Genomic DNA, 6,000 nt, shown 5'->3' with positions numbered 1-6,000 from the left:
GAAAATCCAGAAATAAACCCACAGATTTATGGTCCACTAATCTTTGACAAAGGAGCAAAGACTATGCATTGGAGCAAAGAAAGTTTGTTCAATAAATGGTGCTGGGAAAACTGGGTCGCTACATGCAAAAGAATGAAGCTTGACCACTACCTCACACCATACACAAAAATCAACTCAAAATGGATTAAAGAACTAGACATAAGACCTGAAACCATAAAATACATAGAAGGAAATATAGGCGAAACACTACGTGATTTGCACATCAAAGACATCTTTACATACACATCACCCAAAGCAGTGATAGTGAAGGCAAAGATAAACAGCTGGGACTACATCAAATTAAAGAGCTTCTGCACAGCAAAAGAGACAATAACAAAAACAAAGAGAAACCCCACCAACTGGGAGAACATTTTTGCACCCAACACTAATGATAAAGGACTGATCACAAAAATCTGCAAAGAGCTGATGAGACTCAGCAACAACAAAGAAAATAATCCAGTCAAAAAATGGGCAGAAGAGCTAAAAAGAAACTTCTCTGAAGAGGAAATGCAAATGGCCAACAGGCATATGAAAAAATGTTCAACATCACTTGTCATCAGGGAAATGCAAATCAAAACTACCATGAGATACCATCTTACACCAGTGAGAATGGCACATATTAAAAAAACTAGCAACAACAAATGTTGGCAAGGGTGTGGAGAAAAAGGAACACTTCTGCACTGTTGGTGGGAGTGCAAACTGGTCCAACCACTGTGGAAAGCTGTGTGGAGATTTCTGGACCTACTAAACATAGAGCTTCCATATGATCCAGCAATTCCACTCCTAGGTATTTACCCAAAGGACACAGAAACATCAATTCCAAAGAACACCTGCACCCCTATGTTTATAGCAGTACTGTTTACAATAGCTAAGCTTTGGAAACAACCCAAATGCCCAAAAATAGATGACTGGATCAAGAAGATGTGGTACATATATACCATGGAATATTACTCAGCATTCAAAAAAGATAAACACATGCAATTTGCAGCAACATGGATGGCGCTGGAAGGGATCATGCTCAGCGAAATAAGCCAAAAAGAAAAAGAAAAATACCGGATGGTCTCACTCATAGCAGGAATCTAGAAAATTTAAATAAGGGACCAGGAAAATGAATAACTATAAGAAAGTGAAAATCAAAATCAACAAAAAACTATGAACCAGAGACACTTTTAGGGGGGCGGGGGCGGGAGGGGAGGGATTGGGGTCAGAATGGGGGGGCTGCAATTGTATGGGGAATATAAAAATAAAATTTATTATTTAAAAAAAAAATTATTGAGGGAAAAAAAAAATAAATAAAAACAACCTGATCCAAAAAAAAAAAAAAGAATGTTTGAACTGGGCCTCCCCTAGTGGCACAGGTGGTTGAGCGCAGCACTCTGAAGCTGTCTACAGACTCTGCTGGCTTGCCTCTGCTCTCCTGGCTGGCCAGCGAGAATCCCAAATGGCATAGCAGACCTCTCCTGTCTCGCCCATTGCTCCCCTCAGTGGTGTATTTCAGTCAGTCTGCCTGTTCTGTTTCCCACTCTGTCTGTGGTGAACCCTCTCACCCTTCCGTGCATCTGGCCTGTACCCTGGTTCTTGTATGCATGAATAAATAAGTCTTTAAAATAAAAAAAAGAATGTTTGAACTGCAAAGTGGACTGTCCATATTCCTCTAAGATAAAACAAACAAACAAACAAAAAACAGCTATTTATTGGACATTGCAACTTGCTTATCATTTCATATATTTGGCATTTTTCATTACCTGAATATATTCACTCTAAGAAAGAATTACCCTTGGTTTTCAATGACAGAGACAAAAAGAAAAACAATAAAGCTTTGAGGAATAGATTAGTATAACATATTATATAAGTTAACAACAATTTGTATCAACTCTATGATGTTCTTCATGTTGCATAGAAATTATGAATAAATATTTTATGAATTTGATACAATGTTTTGAAAATTATTCTCCATCTATGAAAGAACCATAGGAAATCCTGATACAGAATAAGCTCCTCATTGAGACATCCTTTACATTTAGTTATAATTTCAGAGGATAAATTAAGTTGTTTACTAATACATTAAAAGTAAATTTTAGGGGCCTCCCTGGTGGCTCAGCTGTTGAGCGCTGGGCTGTGAAGCTGCCTGTAGCATCTACAGTACCAGTTTGATCCCATCCCCGGTCTCCAGTGAGGATCCCACACGGCGTGCAGACCTCTCCTGCTGTGCCCGCTGCTCCCCTCAGCAGTGTACTTTGTCAGCCTGCCTGTTCTGCTCCCTGCTCTGGCTCTGGTGAATTCTCTCACCCTCTCCCGCTTCTGACTGTACCCAGTGCTTGTATACATAAATAAATTAATTTTTAAAAAAGTGAATTTTAAAAATTCAGCATTCTTTATTAATTTTGGATAAAAATAAGTCCCCAACTTGCAAAAGTTACTTGAAATATATTTCAATTGATCTGAACATGTAGTCTGAAAGACTGACTACTCTACCAAAATTTAAGTAAGTATAAAACAGTTTAGTTTTTGTTAGCTACGTTAATATATGTTGTCAATTCCATCTAACCTGCTAGATTAAGGAGGAAAAAAAGTAAGTAATTTAGTCACTTTAAAAACTTTAATAGGACCTCCCTGGTGGCGCAGGCAGTTGAGCACCGCGCTGCTCTGCCTGTAGCCTCTGCAGCAAGGGTTCCATCCCTGCCGGCCAGGAAGAAACCCATATGGCACAGCAAACCTCTCCTGACTCACCCGCTGCTCCCCTTAGCAGTGTATTTCGTCAGTCTACCTGTTCTGTTCCCTGCTCTGTCTCTGGTGAATCCTCTCACCCTCCTGCATCTCTGGCCTGTACCCTTGTTCTTGTATAAATAAATAAATCTAAAAAAAAAAAATGTTAAAAAAAATCTTTAATAGAAGAGGCCCTGAAACTTGTAATCTCCCAGGAGGCCCCATAAGTCTTCTGCCAAGCCAGTGAGTTCCCATATTCATTCCAGGCGCATGCTAGAGCAACCTTGCATCTGGCAACCTGACAGGAGATCTTAGGAATAATCCATCTAGACACATTAGCTCCCAGATTTATAACAGGCTATTGCTAAAGTGTCCCTGTGCCTTTCTACCTTCCAGAAGACCATACCAACCTCTCAGAAGACCATATCACCATATATGTGATACCACAGATTCATGCAGGGGAAGTGCTGGAGTGGTCTGAGACCTTGTAAAATTCCTCAAGACTATGCTAACCACCCATCAAGATCAGAGAGACCCTTTTCCAGTGGATATATAGCAGCCACACCAAGAATAAACCCCACAAATAGCAGCTGAGCTCCAATAAAAATGGGGAAAATAAATTCAACAAACAGCCACACAGTCCTCAGAGAATATCACAGCACACAGAATAAATATCTATAACCCAACTTCAAAGACATGGAAGAAATGACCCTCCTATGAGATACATACATTTAAATTACCATAATAAATTCAAAGAAATGGAAGAATGCCCCCCAAAATGACAAAAACATAATAGATAATAATGGAGATAAAATATAGAAAGAGAAACAAAACAAATAAAAATTTCAGTAGAAAGTTATGAAAAAATAATAAAGCATGTGGACAATTCTGTGTAATGAATATGTGAATATTCAGAGAACCTGGGTAGAAAATAAAAGAAAGAAATGAAGTAAAAAATGAAAAAAAAAACAAAACAAGAATTATCCAACTCCATGATGAAAGGCTTCATAAGAATTATGGGAATACCAGAACAGGAAGAGATGGAGAAAAGAACAGAAACCATATTTAAATAAATAGTGGAGAAAAATAATCTGAACCTAGAGAAGGAAATAAATATACTCATCCAGGAAGCTAAAAAATACCCCCTGGGTATCTAAATAAAATAAGAGCTAAAACAAGACATATACTATTGAAACTTCTAAGAGTTCAAGACAAAGAAATACATCAAAGCTGGCAAAGGGAAGAAACAGCTAACCTATAAAGGTGCCCCTTTATGTTAACATCAGACTTTTCTTTTTTTTTCCCCTTTTTTTTAAGATTTATTTATTTATTATGCATTCGAGAGCTGGGGTGCAGGCCAGAGATGCAGGGTGTGAGAGAATTTACCAGAGACAGAGACAGAGTGGGGAGAAGAACAGGTAGATCTACTGAAATGCACTGCTGAGGGGTGTAGTGGGCAAGACAGGAGAGGTTTGCTGTGCCATGTGGGCTACCTCCGTGGCCATTGATCAAACTCATGTTGCAGTGGCTGAGGGAGAGTTTCATAGTGCTGTGACTTAACCCTTTGTACCACCAGGAGTCCCCAACATCAGACTTTTCTTTTTTTTCTTTTTTTTCTTTTTCTTAATAAATTTTATTTTTATATTTCCCATACAATTGCAACCCCCTTATTTTGACCCCAATCCCTCCCCTCCCCGCCCCCCAGCCCCCATAGAGTGTCTCTGGTTCATAGTTGCTTATTGATTTTGATTTTCACTTTCTTATAGTTATTCTTTTTCCTGGTCCCTTATTTAAGTTTTCTAGATTCCTACTATGAGTGAGACCATCCGGTATTTTTCTTTTTCTTTCTGGCTTACTTCGCTGAGCATGATCCCTTCCAGCACCATCCATGTTGCTGCAAATTGCATGTTTATCTTTTTTGAATGCTGAGTAATATTCCATTGTGTATATGTACCACATCTTCTTGATCCAGTCATCTATTTTTGGGCATTTGGGTTGTTTCCAAAGCTTAGCTATTGAAGAAAAAACAAACAAAATAGCATTATGGGCAAGGAGAGAACAGAATAGTATATTCCAAATACTTAAAGTTTAAGACTTCCATCCAAGAATATTCTATCATGCAAGGTCCTCCTTCAGATATGAAGGAGAAATAAAGGCCTTTTCAGATATAAAGAAGCACAATGTGCTTTCAAATACTAGATTATCTCTCTAATATTAAAAGGAGTTCATGAATATAAACTGAGGAGAGGAATATACAAAAAGAACTGGACCTCCCCTCATGGCACAGGCAGTGGAGCGCAGCACTGTGAGGCTGTCTGAAGCCTCTGTAGTGCCAGTTCAATCCCTGCATGCTGGTGAGGGGCCCCACTTGGCGAGGCAGACCTCTCCTGTCTCGCCCACTGCTCTCCTCAGCAGTGTGTTTCATAAGTCTGCCTATTCTGTTCCCCGCTCTGTCTCTGGTGAATCCTCTCACCTTCCCGCACATCTGGTCTGTACCCCAGCTCTTGTATGGATAAATAAATTTTTAAAAAATCATTAAAAAAAGAACTAAATATGGAAATAATTTAAACCACACAAATTAAGACCAAAACTCACATAACTATTGTAAACAGAAGTGGCTTGAACTCATCAATTAAAAACACATAGCATCTAGTTGGATTAGGAAACAAAGTACAGGAGACACACCTATACTCCAAAGATGAAAATAATCTCAAAGGGCATAAAAAAATCTTATAATTGAATAGGAGCCAAATGAAGACATGGACAGCCATACTTAAAGCAGACAAAATACACTTTGTAATGATTTAGGGAGTATACATTATGAAGATATGATTTTAATCAGCGTACAATCATCAAAAGAAGGAACATAGAAATAAACAGGCAATTACCTTCAACTCGAACAACATTGTAAACAAGACACATCTGTGGCAGGGGAATTCAACACCCATTTTCAACAATAAATCAATTAGGCAGAAAAATGATGCAACACGATGGCTATATAAAAGAATTAGATAGCATGGTCCTCACAGATATGTATCGAACGTTGAGCCACTCAAAAATAGAACACATATCTTTCTCAAGTCATGTAGGTCATTGTTCAGAAAGACTACATAATGGGTCACAAATTAAATGTCAACAAAATCACTAAGATGTAAATCATACATAACATCTTCTAAAGCCATAAAAGCGTCAAATCAACTATTAAAAGGAAACAAGAAAATCTTTTAATACATGGAACTGAACAATACACTACAG

The sequence above is a fragment of the Talpa europaea genome (assembly GCF_964194135.1).
Source record: "Talpa europaea genome assembly, chromosome: 11".
Lineage (NCBI taxonomy): Eukaryota > Metazoa > Chordata > Mammalia > Eulipotyphla > Talpidae > Talpa > Talpa europaea.
The sequence above is the reverse complement of the archived record's forward strand: the minus strand, read 5'-3'. Positions refer to the sequence as shown.